At 41.0% G+C, this 23,204-nt stretch overlaps 1 long non-coding RNA gene across 1 annotated transcript in view; it reads right to left on the bottom strand.

Moving 5' to 3' along the window:
• Nucleotides 1–18,428: 18,428 nt before the first annotated feature.
• The window catches only part of LOC118764027, a 19,402-nt gene continuing 14,626 nt past the window's right edge, over nucleotides 18,429–23,204 (bottom strand). Inside the window, exon 3 of the long non-coding RNA XR_004999811.1 lies at nucleotides 18,429–18,441. This is a non-coding gene — a long non-coding RNA (uncharacterized LOC118764027). The remainder of the gene's footprint in view (nucleotides 18,442–23,204) is intronic.

The raw sequence follows: 23,204 nt of genomic DNA on the forward strand, positions 1-23,204 counted from the left end.
CGTAGACACGCGCTAATACCCAGAAGGGCTCGATATGAATCACGACTATAAGATACCCGGTTTTGGTTAAACTGCACCGCAAAATGTGGGAGTAGTTAGGAATCTAAATCGTAGGAGACAGACAGCACACAACTTCTCTTTTATATATAAAGATTAAACATTTATAAAATAATGTTCCGGGTTTTTTTTATTGTTAACACGCCGGTTTTTCACCTTTGGATTTTTCTTTCTTTTTTTTTCCCCCTTCTTTTCGCCTTGACCGGCCATGCTAGCACGTCCCCATTCATCCTCAGCTTCCTTACTACAAACATCCATCTTTTTCCGAACGTACTTTGCGACAGGCGCCTTTTCTCCAGACGGATCTTTCTTACCAACCCGTGTCCGGAGATGTAGGGACCTGTCCCAATCCCTTTCGCTCGTGCCGTTCATACCGTTTCTTTCAGTATGGCTACTACGCAGAAAAAAGATGCCTTATTTTCCTTGTTGGAGGAAGAAGGCGGTACGATCTTAGTCATGGACTCAGTCGAGAGCCGTACTCTCTCTGCATCCGACATCAGTTGTTCGACAGAGGTTATCAACTCCTCACAGTATACGAAGACGTGCGCGACAGTTTCACTGACGCGCCCGCACCTCGGGCATGTGGGGTAGGTGTCAAAACCGTGTCCAGACAACCTCTCTCAAACCGGTAAGGCCGATCAGTAGCACAACCAAACCAAGGATTTCTGGAAGTTATCCAGATACCTCGGTCCGAATATCCTTCCGAACAGGTTGGTCAGTTGCTCCTCATCGAAGCCCAGAGTCTTCCCCAGGACATCGTTGGACTTATGCTCTACCAACATTCTATGAAAATCCGCAGTGGCAACCTCGCTGTCGATATTGCTCGCCCGAGAGAACAGAGTGAATGCTTGTCTGCACTCCCTCTGCCATTCTCCCATCCTAGGTCTCCGCTTGATGCATGTACCTAAGTCCCTGGGGGACTTCAGGTGTGGAAAGAATTGCTTGGCAAGCGGCGACCACACTTGCTCACAATCCAGGTAGCACCAGAGATGTCTCAGCCTCAGCGCATACTTGCGTATCATCAACCAAGGCATCCCCAGTCCACCCTTTGACGGTTTTTGGCAGCAGATGGACGCCCCACAAGTGGCGTTTTCCCTTTCCATTAAAAGCGGGAAAGGATCCGTTCCAAATTGGTCAGCCGTAAACCGGGGCAAGGCACGATGGTTAGGCGGTAGATTATCACCGATGCTATAAACATCTGTGCAACCTTGGCCCTTCCTAGCAAAGATAACGTCCTCCCAGACCAGGTCTGGATTATGTCCGTCATCTTGCTCGCCACCTCGCTCCAGTTTTTCTCTACCCGGAGATCTGGTCCAAACCAGATTCCGAGCAATTTAGCAGGGCCCTCTGTCCAGCGTTCGACGACGCTGTTGGGAGGCATCTACTTGCCACGCCAGGTGCCGAGTTGCAAGCCGACTGATTTCTCCTGGTTAATTTTTGCCCCGGCCACCGCTTCATATCCTTTGATGGCGTTTTCTACACGAGGTAGCTGCCATTCATCAGACACGATGATGGTAACATCATTCGCATATGCCGTCGCACTTCTACCGTAACACAGATCACGCGGGTCTTCTTCCATAGTCCCCAACCTCGGCAGCAGTAGCACAAGAGCCAATACATATAGCAGCGAAGGGGTTCGAGAAGAACCCATTCACCTGGATGACAGATTCGATGTTGCAATACTTAGCTTCGATCCAGCCTCGGAATGTCGGGCCCGGTTCGACTGCCCGGAGGACCGCCGCCTGATACCGATGCTCGACCTTATCGAATGCCTTAGACTGGTCTAAATTCACCAGTGCCCGACCTTTGCCAGGAACTTTACCAACCCTCTCTGTGGTGTAACGAATGAGATGAAGGTTGTCATGTATCGTCCTTCCTGGGATGGTACATGTCTGTGCCTCTCCCACCAGGTCGCCCACGACAATCCTCACTCTCTTGGCTAGCCCCTTGGCCAAAATCTCTAACTCTGTGTTTAGCAGAGTTATGGGCCGAAAATTATTAATACTATTCCCCTTGCTTGGGTCTTTCCTGATCAGTGTCACCACTTCTCGGCTCACAGATTTGGGAATTTTCCCATTCTGCTGCCAATTCGCGTACACACTGGACAGTACGTTCCCGAACAAGTCTGGCATACTTTTATAAAATTCGTAAGGTAGACCATCCAATCCCGGCGACTTGTCCCCGGGGCACTTGGAAAGTACCTCTATAACCTCTTCGGCTATGAACGGCCCTTCACAGCGCTCAGCGTCACGCGCCGAAAGACGCAGGTCGCCGTCCGGGAAATGCCGGAGGACATCCCCATGGTCCAGCGCCCCGATCCTCCCAAACAAAGTGCTCGCGAAAGGCCTTTTACATCTCTTCTTGTCCTTGGATCTCCTGTCAATGTTTGTCTACCACAAACCTTATCGTAGCGTCCACGCCACGTCAGGTTTCTTCCGAGCGAGCCCACCCACGCGATTCAGTGTGCACTGAGCCGCGTGGGTGGGCTCGCATCCTTCGTGTTTGGAATTGAGGCGTCGGTTTATGGCCGATCTCACCGCCAATACTTGGGGTGCAGAGCCCATCCTCAGCGCCTCTTCTAATGCCTTAACTAATTCCCTTTCTCCTCTAGTCTGCTCTAGACTTAATTGCTCGCTAAATCTAATCGACTCAAGTCGAATGGCTCTTTTGAGGGCGCTCCACCACCGGTTGTTAATCACAGAGCCGGTTAGTACCCTCATTACTAACACCTTAATCTGGCTACGGTAAGTTTCGCAATCCAATAGGGACTTGTTTAACTTCCAATAGCCAGATCCCTGTCTATGAACGTTATTTATTTGCAGCCTACACGTCATTAATTTGTGATCCGTGTAGGGTACATGGGTAAACTGTAGACAGCTGAAACCAAACTTATCTCTAGCATTAACTATTATCCTGTCTATACAAGACCAGATAGATCCGTCGTTATTAGACCAAGTCCACGTTGGAACGCTCGGATTATCAAGTCTGTATCGATCTGCCAGCCTAAATCGCTTCAGCAGATCGACGAGGCGTAAGTTACACTTCTTAACATTCGAGCCTGCGCTATCCGGGCGTGCATCCAGAATAGCGTTAAAATCACCGAGCAAAACTAGTGTCCTTGATGTCACAAGAAAGTTCTCCGAGCGTCGATAGAACTCATCCCGTTTGCCTAGCGTGCCAGGTGCGTAGATGCCAACCAACCTCAAGGCCTTATCTCTGTATGTCAGATCCAGAACGACCGACTCGCCTTCTGGGTCCACGAAGATCGTACATGACTGCATGGCCAGGCTTTTCCGGAGCAAAACTACAACACCTATACTCCCCCACTTCTGGCTAGGAGACATGATTTTCCCAGAGCCATTCAGAAGAGTTTGAGAATGCCTGCAGCTTGTCCAGCCTGGTCTCTGTAGCAACCATAATATCAGTTCTGTGTGACCTAAGGTCGTCGAGGAGACAAGCCTGCTTCCTCTTCGAACACGTAATGCATAGCATAGCCATGTCAAACACGAAAAAGAAGGAAATTCGAGCTTACCTGCTGGTTCATCTTTCGAGAGGGATTATTCTCAGCATTTCTGAGACAGGTTCCTCGCTCCTTTCTTTCATACAAAAATGGTTTAACCGGCGGGTTAAATACCTTAGGCAGTTCTTTCAGTTCTGCTATCTCTTTTCGATGACTGTTTTTGAGTTCGTTGTATAGTTTTCGGGAGATTTTTCCCAACGTTACTGAGCGTCATTTTCTTGGAGAGATGCGCTTCTAAAGAAACGCCGAAATAAATCACACCAGGGAACGTTTCAATGTCTTCTTACAGAAAAAAAAAACACTTTTTAAAATAAAACAGTTTTATTGTATAATGGAAGCACTCCGTCGGTTACGACGACGAGGGTTCCGGTTGATCCGAATCAACGGAACAGCCTGCTCGTGAAATTAACGTGTAAGTGGCTGAGCACTCCACAGACACGTGTACCCTTAACGTAGTTCTCGGGGATATTCAGCGTGACACAGAGAATGACAAGGCTGGCCCTTTGAAATACAGGTACAACAGAAACAGGAAGTAAGAGTGAGAGAAAGTTGTGGTGAAAGAGTACAGCAGGGATCACCACCATCCTCTGCCGGAGCCTCGTGGAGCTTTAGGTGTTTTCGCTCAATAAACACTCACAACGCCCGGTCGGGAATCGAAACCGCGATCCTATGACCGCGAGTCCGCTGCCCTAACCACTGGGCCATTGCGCCTCCACATTTTATCGTATGAGTGACATTGCCAACAATATTCATCGACATCCTTATATATTTCGTTAATTTGGAATTTTCTTGACATCTCGAGATCCATTTATTTTTTAAAATTTTAAATGAAGTCTTTTTCAGGCAGGTCACATCTAATATGTGCAAATATGTAAAACTTTTCCTCGCCATCCAGATATTGCCAGACACAGGGTGTTCGGGCTAAATTTGACGATTTTTTGTTTCCTTTTTTCAATAACAACTTGGTGTATTAATGGACAGTCATCGGCGTTGGAGAGTATAAAGATGTAGGGACCTCGCTTCGCCCCGCTTGTTGATGAAGAAACACTCGACTCCCTAGGACCTGTGCTGGTCAAGAAAGGTCTTTGTTTAGGGTCTGAGCTACATTATTGACCATAGTCTATATAACAGAACTGTTCATGTCTCTTCCTCTTTTGCGTCAGCCATGACCAAGAGCAGCATTTTCCTCGGACGCAAGAAAGACGATGCCACCTTTATCCTTTCTGGTCAGCACCGTTTATTCTTTAGTCTTTCACTCTCTACTGACCGCAACTTCTACACTATCAACTGCTAACCAGCGAACCATCCCTGTTGTTGTCTCTTTAACTATCTGTTGGGCAAACGAATAAATATATGTAAATAATATTTCTTCCTTCTTGGTGTTGATTCTTCGATGTTCACAGATTACTCCGACGCAAGAACCTTTAAGTGTTACATCTACATGCTACATTCGATAGTGGCCTACATCATATCAACCTGATATCATATCTTTCATCCAGTCCGCTACAAAGTTTAAAGTTGTAATTGAGAAAATGTTAGCTGATACGGAGAGCTGGAAGCCATCTGAACTTTGGGAAAGACTGCTTCTCAATGCTCTGTGAACAATGTAAAAGACATGATATAGACAGCTAAAAAACTGTAACCAGCAGGTAGGGACTCAACAAGTGTTCTGACTGCGTAAGCCCACTGGAATTCACCCAACACTTGTAGGATAGGCCTTAGGCTCAATTCATACGGCTATGTGAAGCTGCTGGAAAATATAGTCAATCCCTGGCTAAATAAGGTTGCTGCTAGATGGTCATATTTGTGGCAGCAGGATTCAGCTTCTTGTCATACCTCGGAAAAGTCAAAAGTGGTTTCAGAGAATTCTTGTCTTCACTTGTCCCAATTTCTGGCCTCCCAAATCCCTCCGATTGTAATCCCATACATTACTATGTATAGTGCACAGTTGTGAAAGACATCAACAGCTCTGCATGCAACATCAAGGCCAAGCTAGTGACCAAGATCTTCCCACATGAGGAACGCATGCACCAGATTCCAAAGCCGTCTTGATTCGGTGGTGGAAATTGATGGTGGTTAATTTGAATAATACCCTAGATATTTTTATTATCTATTTTTTTAATTGCTTATAGTTTTGGATGGGATATTGTGTTTTCTTTTCCTTTTATGCAAACTGTCAAACTTAGTCCGAACACCTTGTACATAACTTATGCTGCTGGTCGTCAGCCAGAATTAATGATGTTTAATAAAAAAAAAAAAAAGAAGAAGTGCCTATGTAACAGAAACAAGGATCAGTTCCAGGGAAATCCCCCAATGTATACTCATGAACCCCTAAAAATAATTTGCGAAAGATGAAAACTAGTGATTCTTTGTCGTTATTTTAAGTTGCCATGTCAGTCAATGTTCATTCAGTCAAAATTTTTGTTAACGTGTAATTTAGTGACCCAAAGCGAAATTAAATTGCGATAGAAACCGGAAATCATTACATTGAAATCCTATAATCTCATTTTATATATATAACGCGAAAACGATGCATAGAACATGCATAGATCCTTTACATGATCCATGAACCTATTTCAGAACGTATGTTCGTACTGTTTCGACAATGTATACTGAGTTTCCTCCACTGCTCTTCGATAGTCTGTATATGGATGCTCTCATCATTGGATGAATAAAATTTCAAGAATGATTCACAACAATGTATGCGGCTCAACTAACAGAGGAAGCCTACCTATCGGATATCAAACACGTTGCTAGTAATATCCATTGCGTTATTACATGCAAAAATGCAAGCATGAAAAGTAATATTCTTAAGAATATAAACCTGGAAAAGTACAGGACAAGTTATTACACCAGTAAAAGTATGCAACAAACTATTACTTCAAGTAAAGTAAAGACTAAGAAACTTTTTACTTAAAATATTGCAGCAAAGAATGCCAGCTCTTCTAAATTACCACTCTTTACAGTTCTCATCTTTTAAATTTATTGTACCTTACTTTTTGCGGCATTAAACTGCATATTAACCAAAATTATTATATATCTCAGTCATCTAGGATCTGGCAAACACTGGTAAAACTATACATTGCTAAGGAAAAGTTTAATGAGAGTGACATAATGTCTGCAGTTGTCACTGAATTTAGCAAAGCTAGCAATCTCACTTCGTGTCCCTATTCAACATTTAATTATTTTGGAAATCGGAACTGTCTCTTTTGTCTTTCTTGCCCATAAAAGCGAATGTTTGTTTTTTTCATTTTCTCTACGAGTACAGTTTTAATAAAATTTGGGGAGGGGGGGCTCACTATATTAAACTTGTTAGTCGGTGTTTAACTATATTCATAACTAGCAGTTTCGCCCGGCGTTGCTCGGGTTTGTAAGGGAAATAACTATATAAGCATTTTTAGAGAGTTATAGCCAAAAAGTAGCAAAAAAATGCATTAAAAATGGAAAAAAAATGATGGTAATTTTTTTTTAATCGTTGACTCATCGTAGACATTTTTAGAGAGTTACTTCCCTTATATAATAGCGAAAATAATGCATTAAAATGAAAAAAAATTGATGGTAAATTTTTTTTTTAATCGTAGACGCGCGCTAATGCCCAGAAGGGCTCGATATGAATCACGACTATAAGATACCCGCTTTTGGTTAAACTGCACCGCAAAATGTGGGAGTAGTTAGGAATCTAAATCGTAGGAGACAGACAGCACACAACCTCACTCTTATATATAAAGATGACGTGTTACTCTACTCTATACTATAATACATTGCCTAACAATTTTAAGTTTTTCATTCCTGTTGCAGTTACCCTACCTTGGAGTCTCGTACAGTCTATAATCTTCCCTAAGTCATCTTTACATATAAAAGTGAGGTTGTGTGCTGTCTGTCTCCTACGATTTAGATTCCTAACTACTCCCACATTTTGCGGTGCAGTTTAACCAAAACCGGGTATCACCAAAACCGGGTATCTTATAGTTGTGATTCATATCGAGCCCTTCTGGGTATTAGCGCGCGTCTACGATGAGTCTACGATTTAAAACAAAAATTACCTTCAATTTTTCCCAGTTTTAATGCATTTTTGGCATATATAAGGGAAGTAACTCTCTAAAAATTTATTATTAAATCTCAGAACGTAAAAAGCTACAGTAACCCCCCCCCCCTTGTGGTTAGCCATATTGAGATGGCTATTATACTTTACATCTCTAAAAATGCTTATATAGTTATTTCCCTTACAAACCCGAGCAACGCCGGGCGATACTGCTAGTATTATATAATACCGTTTTCATCTTTGTTTCGCTTACTTTACGTCATGCAGTCAGGTGACCAAATGATTGATTTTTTTCCCTTTTACCTCTCAGACGTGCTGCAGCAAAATGTCATGGCTTCTGCTGTTTACAGACAAAACGTTTGTGATCAGAAAAAGCTTCCCTTTAATTCGATCAATTCAATAAACCTCTGCTCCTAACGCCATCACCATTACATGCACACGGCTACAAATAAATTGATATTATTCGCTGACCATAATCTACTACTACTACTACTACTACTACCACCACTACTACTACCACTACTACTACTACCCCCCACCACCATTACAACTACAACTACTACTTCTACTACCACCACCACCACCACCACTACTACTACTACTAATACCACTACTACTACTACTACCACTACTACTACTACTACTACCACTACTACTACTACTACTACCACCACCACTACTACTACTACTACTACTACTACCACCACTACTACTACTACTACTACTACTACTACTACTACTACCACTACTACTACTACTACTACCACCACTACTACTACTACTACTACTACTACTACCACCACTACTACCACTACTACTACCACCACTACTACTACTACTACTACTACTACTACTATTACCACCACTACTATTACTTCTACTACTACCACTACTACTAGTTCTACTACCACCACCACTACTACTACTAGTACTACTACTATTACTACTACTACTACCCCCCACCACCACTACAACTACTACTACCACTACTACTACTTATACCACCACCACCACCACCACCACTACCACCACTACTACTACTACTACTACTACTTCTACCACCACCACCACCACCACCACCACAACCACCACTACTACTACTACTACTACTACCACCACTACTACCACCACTACTACTACTACCACCACCACCACCACTACTACCACCACTACTACTACTACCACCACTACTACCACCACTACTACTACTACTACCACCACCACCACCACTACTACCACCACTACTACTACTACTACCACTACCACCACCACCACCACTACTACTACTACTACCACCACTACTACTACCACTACCACCACCACCACCACCACCACTACTACCACCACTACTACTACTACTACCACTACCACCACCACCACCACTACCACTACTACTACCCCGCCCCCACCCCCACCACAACTATTGTTGCTTTCCTTTATCGCCATAATCGACCTAACGTCATTCCTTCCATGACCATCATCATCACCATCACAGTTATCATAATTATCGAACTCGAAACACCATCACCACGGTTTTCCTCTCCATCAATTACAACAAAGCCATTCACATTTCGATCGTCTCATCAACATCGTCACCACCACCTCCTCCTCCTCCTCCAACGCAGGTTCGCAATTGTTTAGTAAGAGAGATGCACCTTATGCATGTAATAGGGAAAAACAGATGTGAGGAGGAGACTTTGGTGGAGAATGGTGCAGCTGGTATTACTAGTAGTTATGACAGTAGCATTGGTAACGGGAACCATTGTGGTGGTGGTGGTGGTGGTGGTGGTGGTGGTGACGATGAAGGAAAGCAACAATAGTTGTAGTGGTGGTGGTGGTGGGGGTAGTAGTAGTAGTAGTAGTAGTGGTACTAGTGGTAGTAGTAGTCGTGGTGGTGGTGGTGGTGGTGGTAGTAGTAGTAGTAGTAGTAGTAGTAGTTGTGGTGGTGGTAGTAGTGGTAGTTAGTTAGTTAGTTAATTTGGCTCAAAAGCAAATAGCAAGGCCATGTAGGGGGGACATGGAGTTAAGTACAGGGTGGTGTTCATGTAAAGAGTTCAGGCCACTTGAGGTCAAGGGAGGCTTTGAACAAAGCGGTCGTCGGCATCTTCACCATCTCGTCTGGCAGCTTATTCCACGGATCCGCAACCCGGACGGAGAAAGCTCCTCTCCTTCGATTGAGATGAAATCGTCGCAGGTAGAGCTTTTCGGAATGACCCCGCAGCCGACGCTCTGGAGCAGGAGTGAAGAACAGCTCTTTCGAGAGGTTACACTTTCCGCTTATGAGAATAAAGGTCGAGCGACCTCAGCCTTTCTTCATAGGACAAATTTTTGAGACCATGAACCATGCAGGTAGCCAGCTTCTGGACTCTTTCGAGATGCTGTATGTCTTTGAGGAGATAAGGAGAAGAGGCTTGAATCCCGTACTCCAATATGGGTCTCACCAGCGTGACATAGAGTGGCAGGAATATGGCTGCTGTGAGCAATCCGAATGACCATCGAATCAAGAACAGAATTCCGCGTGCTTTGTTGGCAGCATGGACGCACTGGGCCGAAGGCGAAAAGGAGGAATCCACCAAGATACCCAGGTCCTTTACCTGATTGGTCCTCTCCAGCAGCAGACGACCCGGCTCGAAATCAAGTTGAGTTGCAGGAGGAGAGCCAACAGGCAGATGACAGCAGTTTGACACGTTCAGACACAGGCCCCATTCATTAGACCACTTCCAAATTTGGTGGAGGCATCGACGAAGATCCTCTATATCACCGCGAGGAGTGACCAGTTTGATATCATCGGCAAATAGAAGGGTGTGTTGCGTGAGGTCGTCGGGCAAGTAATTTATGAAGACTAAGAACAATAAGGGCCCAAGCACTGAACCTTGAGGCACGCCACTGCTCGCACTGGAGTAGTAGTAGTAGTAGTAGCAGTAGTGGTGGTGGTGGTAGTCGTATTAGTAGTAGTAGTGGTGGTGGTGGTGTAGTAGTAGTAGTAGTAGTAGTAGTAGTAGTAGTAGTAGTAGTAGTAGTAGTAGTAGTAGTAGTAGTGGTAGTAGTGGTAGTAGTAGTAGTAAGCATGGCTATAATGGCTTTTCTATGTGTAATAAGTTCATCTTGATTTGCCAGAAATACTGACTGCATCCACTGCAGTGAACTGAAGGACTTCGTCAACATTAACAAGATAACTACTGGAGCTACTAAAATGATTTATGAAATTTTACACTTTGATTGGCTCATATTTTATCTGACCTGTTGATAATTTGGTCAAGCCCTTTATAGTTCAGTAGAAAGCTTTCTAGACATGATCTTTGCATTTATGTTAGGTATTAAAACATGTGACTGGATTTCAAGTTGGAAATTTTGAGTAAGAGATTTCATCATCATCATTATCATCATCATCGTTTAATGTCCGTTTTCCACGCTAGCACGGGTTGGACAGTTCGACCGGGGTCTGAGAAGCCAGGGGCTGCACCAGGCTCCAGTCCGATCTGGCAGTGTTTCTACAGCTGGATGCCCTTCCTAACGCCAACCACTCCGCGAGTGTAGTGGGTGCTTTTTACGTGCCACCTGCACAGGTGCCGGTGGGGTCTGACATCGGCCACGATCGGTTGGTGCTTTTAACGTGCCACCAGCATGGAAGCCAGCCAAGGCGGCGCTGGCATCGGCCACGTTCGGATGGTGCTTTTTATCTGCCACCGGCACAGAAGCCAGTCAAGGCGGCGCTGGCATCGGCCACGTTCGGATGGTGCTTTTTATGTGCCACCGGCACAGAAGCCAGTCAAGGCGGCGCTGGCTTTGTTGGTTATAAAAGCATACAGAGCATCTTGCATTAAAGTTCACTCATTGAGTCACAGAATAGAAGATGTTCATCATAATATGCTGTAACATACATAATACATCAAAATTGGCTTGTTGGAGCTTAGAGGTTAAATACTGATAACATAACATCAGTAAAGAAGGAAAAAGTACAGAATATTGTGCAAGACTAAGATAGTTGATTTTTCATCCACATCCTTGTTGATTATTTCTCAGAATCTCCCGAGTTCAACAGTAAAGGCTACTACTAAACCAGCTGGGGTTTTTTTTAATATCTTTATATATAAAAGTGAAGTTGTGTGCTGTCTGTCTCCTACGATTTAGATTCCTAACTACTCCCACATTTTGCGGTGCAGTTTAACCAAAACCGGGTATCTTATAGTCGTGATTCATATCGAGCCCTTCTGGGTATTAGCGCGCTTCTACGATGAGTCTACGATTTTAAAAAAATTTACCATCGTTTTTTTCCATTTTAATGCATTTTTTCACTATTATATAAGGGAAGTAACTCTCTAAAAGTGTCTACGATGAGTCAACGATTTTTAAAAAAAATTACCATCATTTTTTTCCATTTTTAATGCATTTTTTTGCTACTTTTTGACTATAACTCTCTAAAAATGCTTATATAGTTATTTCCCCCTACAAACCCGAGCAACGCCGGGTGATACTGCTAGTTTTATTTAAAACCCTTCTATCCGAAATATTGTTCCCAGCCAAGCAACAGGATAGCTAGTAAACAGTGACACATAAAATATTGGAGCTTTATAAGTGAAAATAAATAATACCAAACTATTTTCTAACACTGAGCATAACTTTCTAATATGTTTTTGAAATGTTATATTACTAAGACATCAGCTAATGAGAAACTGTAATAGTTGGCACTGTTCATTTTGAATGGTTCCAAATATTTTCTGAGCACTGAGCATATCTTTCTTATGATATTATGTTTTTGAAATATTATATTACCAAAATAATCAGCTAATGAGAAATTGTAACAATTAACCCTGTCATATCACTATCACTTTCTCTTGATTGGTGCAGCCAATCATCAAGGTGTCATACCAGATGCTCTGACAGTCAGCAGTCACCACTTGTTCCTATCCTCCGTCACATGCAGAAGGATCGCAAAGTTGGGACCGGTTCATTCCTTGAATCTAACAAATAAGGGTATTCACTCTCTCTCTTTCTCTCTCTCTCTCACTGTCTCTCTCTCTCTCTCTCACTCACTCTCTCGCTCTCACTCTCTCTCCCTCTCTCTCTCTCTCACTGTCCTTTCTTCTCTCTAGTCTCCTCTCCTTCCTGTCTCTCACTCTCTCTCTTGCTGTCTCTCTCTCTCTCACTCTCTCACTCACTCACTCTCTCGCTGTCTCTCTCTCTCTCTCACTCTCTCGCTATCGCTCTCTCTCTCACTCTCTCGCTATCGCTCTCTCTCTCACTCACTCTCTCACTCTGTCTCTCCCCCTCTCTCTCTCTCTCTCTCTCTCTCTCTCTTCATCTTCCTTTTACCATGTCTTGGAGAATGGCTTTGAGCTGGATGTCATGCCCGATGCATGCATGTACCAAGAGAGCTTTTAGCATTTCACTGTAGTAAAATATTGATCCTTGCTTGTCGGCATATTTGGTAACTTGCTGCTTGCCTTTTGCTTTGTGCTTGGGAAGCACTTATTCTCAAATGCCTGAATTCTTTTATACATTAGTTAAAGCTCTTCAGCATATTTCTCCTAAATCCCACTTTCCTCAGAGCTTCAAGAAGATAAATATATTTTTCAGCTTGCTGTGTGGCTTAGGCTAACTCTGAGTGAGTAGACATATGACATCTGGGGGAGTTAGCCCCACAGATCTTTTGTTCCAGATATGGAAGCACTCCGTTGGTTACGACGACGAGGGTTCCGGTTGATCCGAATCAACGGAACAGCCTGCTCGTGAAATTAACGTGTAAGTGGCTGAGCACTCCACAGACATGTGTACCCTTAACGTAGTTCTCGGGGATATTCAGCGTGACACAGAGAGTGACAAGGCCGGCCCCTTTGAAATACAGGTACAACAGAAACAGGAAGTAAGAGTGAGAGTGAGAGAAAGTTGTGGCGAAAGAGTACAGCAGGGATCACCACCATCACCTGCCGGAGCCCCGTGGTGCTTTAGGTGTTTTCGCTCAATAAACACTCACAACGCCCGGTCTGGGAATCGAAACCGCGATCCTATGACCGCAAGTCCGCTGCCCTAGCCACTGGGCCATTGCGCCTCCACTGTTCCAGATATATCATACCTCTTACTAGCTGAGAGCAACACTGTACATACACTTACATACAGTGATGAATCATATCAATGCAGAGTGATATTATAGATATTCTTTTATTTGTTTCAGTCATTTGATTGCAGCCATGCTGGAGCACTGCCATGAAGGGTTTTAGTCAAACAAACATGCCTCTACCTATATGGTATATTCTCTTCACTGACCTTTATGTCTGCAGATTCTGATGATGTCTGTGGCATTAGAATTCCTGGGTGAGCATGTGTGATTACATCATTTAATATCCGTTTTCCATGCTAGCATGGGTTGGAACCAGGAGCCACATCAAGTTCCATTGTCTGTTTTGGCATGGTTTTTACAACCAGATGCCCTTCCTTTACAGAATGCCAACCACTTTACAGAATGTACTGGGTGCTTTTTATGTGACACCAGTGCTTTTATAAATAGTACCATCACCAGGGTTTTTTTTATGTGGAACTAGCACCAGTGCTTTTTACATGGCACCAGCACTGACAGAGTCACCAAATATCCAGCAAGACAAAAACCCTCAACTGGGAGGAGAGGGGAAAATTGAGTGGGGTGTGGTTTTGTACCAGTTGAGAAATTTAAGGTATAGAGGAGACAGATAGAGGTGTCTTGCTGTAGAGTAGAACATGGATACCCCAGTTGGAAAATAAAAGTGAGTTGGAGAGTAGGGTAAAGAGAGTGATAGTGAGGGTGATGATGGAGATGTACCAGGATATTCCTTGGGAGACATTGGGTGGGGGGATGAGAATAGATGAGGTGATACAGAATATGAATTCAGTGAGTGGGCAGGACAGAGGTGACTGTAGCAAATGATGAAGTGAAATATAGGAGAGGCTTGGGGGGGGGGGGTTACAATAAGATTTGTGAGGGCATTGAGGGTGATAGCAGTTAAGAGGAGTTAATGATGGAGAAGAGCACAAGGGGGGAAGAAAAGGTGCAGAAACAAGGTGATTGGTGGGGAGTAAAAGTAACTGAGAAATCCAGGGGACGTAGTATGTGCTTATTCTGCTCTCAGATGACAGAGTAAGTGATGGGTGTCAGGTGATGAAATGTTGGTGGGAGAGACAGTTGATAGAGCAGAGCCCCTCATCAACTTGCATTACCAAGGTGGATCTGAGATATCAATTCAGCTGTGGTGGGTGGATTTTCTTGAGTACAGCAAGGTACCAGATATCTCGGTCCTTCATCATCATGTTACAAATCTTATAAGTTTCTGTGCCACCCAGGATATAACTCTATGTAACAGAGATTATGCTTACATTGTGCTGCACTATGTTCATGTAACCTAGCTTATAATAGTTAAAGCTATAACCACATTAGTTGAAATGACTGACCCATAATTAGATTGATTTACACAGCAAAACTCTTGTACAGAAAAGTAATTCTGATAAAAGAGATCTTAAACTGTGTCAGTCACCCAGTAGCCATCGGAAGGACAGTTGTTAGGTATCTTTGCCTTTTATCCTTTTTTTTATCTGTTTCAGTCATTAGACTGTGACCATGCTGGGGCACCACATTGAATTTTTAGTCGAATGAATCATCCCCGGTATTTATTTTTTAAGACTGGTACTTATTCTATCAGCCACTTTTGCTGAATCGCTAACTTACATGGACATAAACACACCAACACTGGTTGTCAAGCGGTGATAGTGTGAGGGACAAACTGTTATGATCCTTAAAAGTGTTGGATTGTTATAACACCCACTCCAGTATACTGCATACTTAGTAAAACCAGTACAGACATGACTATTTCTGACTGTCTACTACATACTTTGGTACTTCGTGTACTTCTCTTTACTTATAGTGACTAGGCTATTCCATTCATCACATTGGAAAGGGTGTACCATTTCCCTACAACATCTCCATTTTTAAGTTTTTCTGGGGAAGTGTCATTTTATTTAGCAATAATTTTTTTATTCATCCCCACCTCCCTTTTTTGAGTTTTTTTCATACAATTTAATATTTTTTTGCATTTGGCATCTATTTTCAAGAACTCTGAATTTTTTATTTTCCTCTCACTTGTACACCTGGGTTCATTCACCTGCAGTGGCATTGGTACTTGGAATGTATTGTACAACTATTCCATCAGTTCCTCCAACTTCTTTGGTTCACTTTCCACAAATCTCTTTTTCAGTTGGTACCTGTGTCTCTTTTGTATGCTTTTTCTACTTTTTACCCAATATATAATTTTACCTATGCATTTGGTAATTATGCCATCTTCCCAACTCTGCTTTCCATTCTTGTATGCCCTCATAAATTCCTTTTCACCAACTTTAAAGAATCTTGCTATGTCTTCCCTAGCACTTTTTCTTTTCTTGCCAGGCAGCAATTTATCAAAGAATGATTTTACTTTCCTTGCAAACCTCAGCTACCTACAGGTGTATTTGAATTTGTTGTAGAGCTACCTCATCCGTGACTTCCTTGTTCATTTTTCTTAGGGCTCTTTTGAAAGTATTGAAAAAGCATTCTACCTGTCCATTAGATCTGGGACGGTATGGTGCCATAGTTATATGTTCTACTGCAACCATCATCATCATCATCGTTTAGCATCCGCTTTCCATGCTAGCATGGGTTGGACAAAATAAATGTACGCCCACAGAGGGACACGAACCCGCGACCCTCAGATTAAATGTCTGATGCTCTACCGACTGAGCTATGCAGGCGGACTTTGTTTCACAAAATTTTTAAAATTCACTAGACACAAATTGCATTCCATTGTCAGACACCATCTTGTCTGTGATGCCAAATCTTGCAAACAATTCATGTAAAAAATTTATCACACTTAAAGTGGTTGGTTTTTTACACTTAGAAATTTCAGGCTATTTCAACAAACTATCGACTATCACTAAGTAGCAATAACCATTTAAGGGACCAGCAACATCAATGTGTATTCTCGACCATGGAACATCTATTTTTGAATAATGTTTACTTTTTATCGTGGGTAATTTTTCATTTCGTTTTGGCTCACATACAGTTGTTCCACTTTGTTTTGCTGCAACTTTTTGTTTCAGCCACCCAGCTGCTGCATTTGAACCTTCGACTGAACTGACTATATTCTCACACAAAACACTTATGGGCGTATTCCATACTTTGAATAGTTCTATCCACTCTGTGCCGAATAAATCAAGTGAACTTTTTAACACATGTATCTTTGCCTTTTCCATTTGACCTCAAAATATTACTTCACATACAAATTCACTGAAACAAATACCTTTTTCCCCCAACACCTTGTGCTACCGTTTTTGATTTAATCAATTTCAGCTTACCCACATATTTCCAAGTGTTTTCGATTATAATGGTGTCTATTAATTTCATATTAACACCTGTATTTCTGATTTTCACCTTCACGAATTTCCTCATCATTATATTACCAATTTCTTCCAATGACATACTATTTATTCTTTTTCCTTTGTTCTGACGTTTTGTCATCTTCGTTCTACAATGCATCTTTATATGTCCTATATTTCCGTAAAGGACAATTTTCCTCGGGTGTATTTCTCCACATATAAAACATGGGCTTATTTCCTGATTTTTGTCGTGTTTTTTAGAAAACACTTTATCTCTATTCTGACTATTTCTCACTTGGAAACAATCTCACTTGGAAACAATCTTTCTGTCAATTTTCCTCTGTGTTGTGTCTTAATTTGACTATCCTTTCACATTCTTCTGACACTTGCTTGTAAAGTTACATCCTGGTTTTGTTCCAGTTTTGCGAGAATTCTAGTTCTAACTTCTGCGTCTTTTTCGGCCGTAAGTCCCAGTGTAAAAATCAGGCATTTGAACATAGCTGGCGTTAACTCGTCCTGCTTAAGCTTCTCGCATTCCCTGTTTACTCTACCAGGATATTTGATGTAGTCCTCGTCGTTGTTTTTCCCTAAGTTCAGACACTTTCAACATATGTTGAACAATGAGCTTTTTACACTGAAAATTTTGCAAAATATATATATTGTGTCATTAAAGTTTATGTTCGATGGTTTTCTCTGGAGTACATAATTACTGCATCGTTCAGGTTCTGTTGCCGCCAGTTTTTTCAAGATTGAGTGCGTTTTCATTTCATCATCCCAATTCTTACATTCTTTATCGAAGATTTGCTCATACCTTCCGTAGTATGCTTCGAAGGTAACTGCTTCGTCAGGTTCATATTTGAACTCTGTTATGAAGTTCACGACACGGTCTCTCGAGAACACTTTTTCTGACAACTTCAGTAATTGCAGCCTTTGTTGCTGTAATATTATTTGTTGTTGTTGTTACTTCAGCTGTTGTTCTTGCACTTGTAGCCTTTGCTGTTGTTGTTCTTTCAGTTGCTGTTTTTGCAACTCGAACAAACCAGCCGACAAATTTTGCATAATTTCGCAATTTTCTTTCATAAAATCTGCACAACAAAAACTTTGTGAGTTTGTTAACTACTCATGAGTTGTTAAAATCCTCATGAATGGTTTAAATACTTGTCACCACTGTTGTACGTAAACACACGGGAAACACCTGTTGTCAAGTGGTGATGAGGGGACAAACTGTTATGATCCTTAAAAGTGTTGGATTGTTATAACACCCACTTCAGTATACAGTACACTTAGTAAAACCAGTAAAGACACGACTAACTCTGACTGCCTACTATGTATTCGGATACTTCACATCCTTTTCTTTTCTTCTAGTGACTAGGTTATTCCATCTATAATGTGGGAGGGGTGTACTATTATTACTAATTCCCTACAACACAAACATAGATATATATACATACTAGCAGTATCGCCCGGCGTTGCTCGGGTTTGTAAGGGAAATAACTATATAAGAATTTTTAGAGAGTTGCTTCCCTTATATAATAGCAAAAAATGCATTAAAAATGGGAAAAAATTATGGTAAATTTTTTTTTTAATCGTAGACTCATCGTAGACACGTGCTAATACCCAGAAGGGCTCGATATGAATCATGATTATAAGATACCCGGTTTTGGTTTTTCTGCACCGCAAAATGTGGGAGTAGTTAGGAATCTAAATCGTAGGAGACAGACACACAACTTGACTTTTATATATAAAAATATATACAACAATAGTTTCTGCCTACCAAATCCACTCACAAGGTTTTGGTTGGCTTGAGGCTATAATAGAAGACACTCACTCAGGGTGTCACACAGCGGGACTGAATCCAGAACCATGTGGTTGGGAAGCAAGCTTCTTACCACACAGCCACTCCTGCGCATATATAGATAACATATATTTTGTCTTTTACTTATTTCAGTCATTAGACTGCAGCCATAGTGGGGCACGGTCTTGAAGGATCTGGTCAAACAAACTGACCCCCAGTACTTATTTGTCTTCATAAGTTTGTCCATCATTCTACTGGTTTCTTTTGCCAAGAACCACTGAGCTGCTGGGGATGTGGGGTATAAATTGACCAACACCGATGGTCAAGTGGTGGATATGGAAGACATACACACACATGCACACATGCATATAAACACACACACACACACACGTATGAATGCATGTAGGTATATATGTGAAGGAGCATTGCTCAGTGGTTAGAGCATTGGGCTCACAATAATGTGGTAGTGTGTTCGATTCCCAGACTGGGCTGTGTGATATATTCTTGAGCAAGACACTTTATTTCACATTACTCCAGTTCACTCAGCTGTAGAAATGAGTTACAACATCACTGGTGCCAAGCTGTATCGGCCCCTTTGCCTTTCCCCTGGATAACATTGGTGGCATGGAGAGGAGAAGCTGGTATACATGGGTGACTTCTGGTCTTCCATAAACAACCTTGCCCAGACTTGTGCCTCGGAGGGTAACTTTCTAGGTGCACTCCCATGGTTATTCATGGCCAAAGGGGGTCCTTTTTTATGTATATATATGTATATACCTATATATATATATATATACCTATATATATATATATATAAAAAACACTCATTATCGCTTTGTTTACCATGTAGGCAATCATCGAAATTTTTGTTTGTCTTGTTGTCGAGAGAGGGTCCCTTTCTTTCCTGATGAGAAGATTGCATAATGCACCCTTCGAATGAAAACATGCTGTCTTCGAAACGAGTCGAGAGTAAAGGAATTTTGTTAACATCTTCGTTCGACTCCATTCTTTCATTTATTCATATACAACATACAAATTTCTACACATGAACCCGGAGTTTCTACCCTTGACAGGTCGCTTCAACCGTGTTTTTTGACGTGAATTTGCTACCCAGGTTTCGGTTAAACGAATTTTCCATGCTGACGATAAACATAGGATAATTCATTCACCTACTTAAATATATATATATATATATATATATATCAGTGGCGTGCGGTGACTTCCGGCGTTGGGCATGCAATTAATTTCATTGCCCCCCCACCCGGCAATTTTTCAGTAAAACATTTTCGTATTCCTACGATTTACATATAAGAGATTCTGAATATGCAGAATAAACAGGGAATAAAAAATGGCTGTGCAGAGATGATCCTGAAATAAGTGTATTGTTTGTATTATACTTTGCTCTTCGAAACGTCAGTACTTTCCCATCCTCATTCTCCCTTAGAAAAGTCTAAAAATCATAAGTGAAATGTAATAAAGATGAAATTGGATTCTGTCAATATTTTTGCATATTCAGAATCTCTGTTAAAGGTAGGAATCCGAAAAAAAATTTTCACATAAATTCGTTTTTCAAAGGGGTGCGATTCTGCATTAGCCCCTATACCTATCGGTTGAGCTGAATGAAATGATTTAATTAAAAGAACACATTTAGTTACATTATATGGCCATGGTTTTAGATCGTTACGCTCTCGAAGACAAGTCAGGTTCTTTATCATGCTACTTGTCAATTCCGCGAAAATTATTGACTGTTCTGAGACTTACTGAACTCCGTACATTAAAGGACTACGTCTCACGCACAAACATTGAAAATACACGCATATACATGAATACGCACACAATGAAAGACAGCGAAAATTCAACATTGTAAAAAGCCTCCCAAAACTGTTGTGGCAGAAGTCAACATCTCTGAGATTGAAACAAGACACTTATTGAAAGTGAAACAAAACACTTATTTACGGCCGTAAATAGACTACACCCAGCAGCACAGAAAGGGAAATCTATGTAGGTAGGTTTCACGAAGAAATCAAAACATTTCTCCTGCGAAACAATACTGATGTAAGAAGGTCGAACCTTACGTTATAACAAACACTAAGCAAAACCTGTAATATATGCTCTTTAATATATATTTTTTTAATGTTTTAAAATGTTACTTAGCTCATTTATAAATTAATTCAATTCTTCGATCTTTCTGGGCAAATATATCTATCACATTTTCATAGAAATCTTCTCTTTTCATCAATTCTTGTAATAAATCTCTTTCAATTGACATTAGTGCTAACCCAGACAGTCTTCTTTCTCCTGTCGCATTTCTTTGGTATGTTTTAATTCTACTTAATGCAGAAAAGGATCGCTCTACAGAAGCAGTGGTAGACGGAATTGTCAAAATCAACTTGCACAGATTGAAGAGTTCTGGCATAGCTTCAAGATCAGTGCTGTTAATGTAACTCATTAAATGACTTACACTTGGTTTTTTAAAATCTTTCATTGAATACATCACATTGAGCTCACTTTGTAATCGTATTACATCAAAAAATCTGCCATAAGTTGTTCTTAAAGAATCTAAAGAGTCCACAGGAAATTGTTTGCAATACTCATCAACTTTGTTGAAATTCAAAAGTTCCATGAATTTAAACTCTTCTAAGGATGAATATCGTGCTTTTATTTGGTCAACTATTGTACTTATAATTTTGTTATAAAGCGTTCTATAATGTCGTTGGGGATCAATAGATATATTCTTGGATCTCTGAATTCCGATTCCTGCATCGACTCCATATTTTCCCCTAACCTATCATAAAAGACTGAAAAATTATCAAGTTTGTTTTCGAGTACAGTTCTAGTTTTATCTATTTGCTGTTTACAATACACTATGTCATGACTTTTACTCTGGAGTATGTTAAATAAGACGTCAGTAAAAGAAAAAATGTCACTGAATACCTCTAACAAAAATAAGAAATCAGGAGCTTTTAAAGTGTGTAAGAATCCAATTGCTGAATTTATGGTGGTCTCATCCCATGCTTCAGGATTTTCAATGATGTGTTCAAAAAGGCTGATTATGAAATTATAATTTTCCTTTGTGGTAATAATAAGACATGAGGAGTAATTCCATCTAGTTGCTGTTGCTTTCGGAAATCTTTTTTTAACAATATTATCTAATGCATTAGTCCTTTTCGGTGATTTCGTAAAAAATGTACCGAGTCCATTTATTGTAGAAAAAAATATCTTGCATTCTTTCATAGCAGAGCATGATTGTGAAAGAACTAAATTTAGGATATGGGCACAACAATGAATAAAGATCGCACATTCATATTTCTTTCTTACTTTTGCCTGTAACCCATTTAGTTGTCCTGCCATTGTAGCGGCACCATCATATGTCTGCGCAATCAATTTGTTTCCACATTCCCACGTCTCAATGCATTTAAAAACATGTTCAGATAAAGCATTTGCAGATCGATCTGCACTAACATCACTAAAACCGATAAATCGTTCTTTCGTCACACAGTCTTCTGTAACATAACGTAAAACTGTTGACAGTTGTGAAGATGCTGAGACATCAGATGTCTCATCAACAAGAATAGAAACAAACTTAGCTTGGTCAATTTCCTTCTGCATCTCATTCAACATAACTTTATGAATTGCTTCGATCAAGTCATTTTGAATTCTGTTCGACAGACCAGTGAAGATAGAAGCTGTATCTAAATGACTTTCCATTTGTTTGTCATACTTACTGATCAAATAAACGAGTTCTTTATAATTTCCCCGATTATTAGAGCCTTCAGATTCAAAATGACCCCGAAACGATAATTCCTGGAGGCCTAAAAAAATAACAACATCGATCAATCGTTGCAGAATGGATCTGTTTCGTCGAACTTTCTCATTATGCTGTTGTATGCTTTGATTTTTACGTGCATCTAATTGTAAGTCTATGCGAACATTCCCGAATATTTTAAGGTCTATCAAACATTTTATATGCCTTTGAGAACGCTCGTGCTTTAGTATAGCCATATGTAAATTATTTAAATCATCATAGCCTTTATCATTCCAAACATTTTTTTCTAAGCCAAAAAGTAAACACGGCCAACAGAATAATTTATTAAGAGCAACACTTCCAGTTAACCATTTCTTCTTTTCATACGAATTAACCTGAAATTGTCTCGTGAATTTCTTGTTGTAGCTTCGCAAATTAGGTAAATTCGGTGTTGGTCTCCCGCGATTTATAATTAATTTTTTCCCATCGAAGTCCCTTTTAGAAAAACTAGTTCTCAAAATATCGTTTATAGCACACATTTCACTCATTTTGAAAAAGGCTGCTCTTATTTAAGGACCCACGTGGAAGCGCCGGCGTAAATTTTAAGTCAATTTCAACAAAACGGAAAAATACCCTTTGTTAAATTAATTTAAGATTAATTAGCTATTTCTGA

The sequence above is a fragment of the Octopus sinensis genome, linkage group LG6 (assembly GCF_006345805.1).
Source record: "Octopus sinensis linkage group LG6, ASM634580v1, whole genome shotgun sequence".
In the NCBI taxonomy this organism is placed as follows: Eukaryota; Metazoa; Mollusca; class Cephalopoda; order Octopoda; family Octopodidae; genus Octopus; species Octopus sinensis.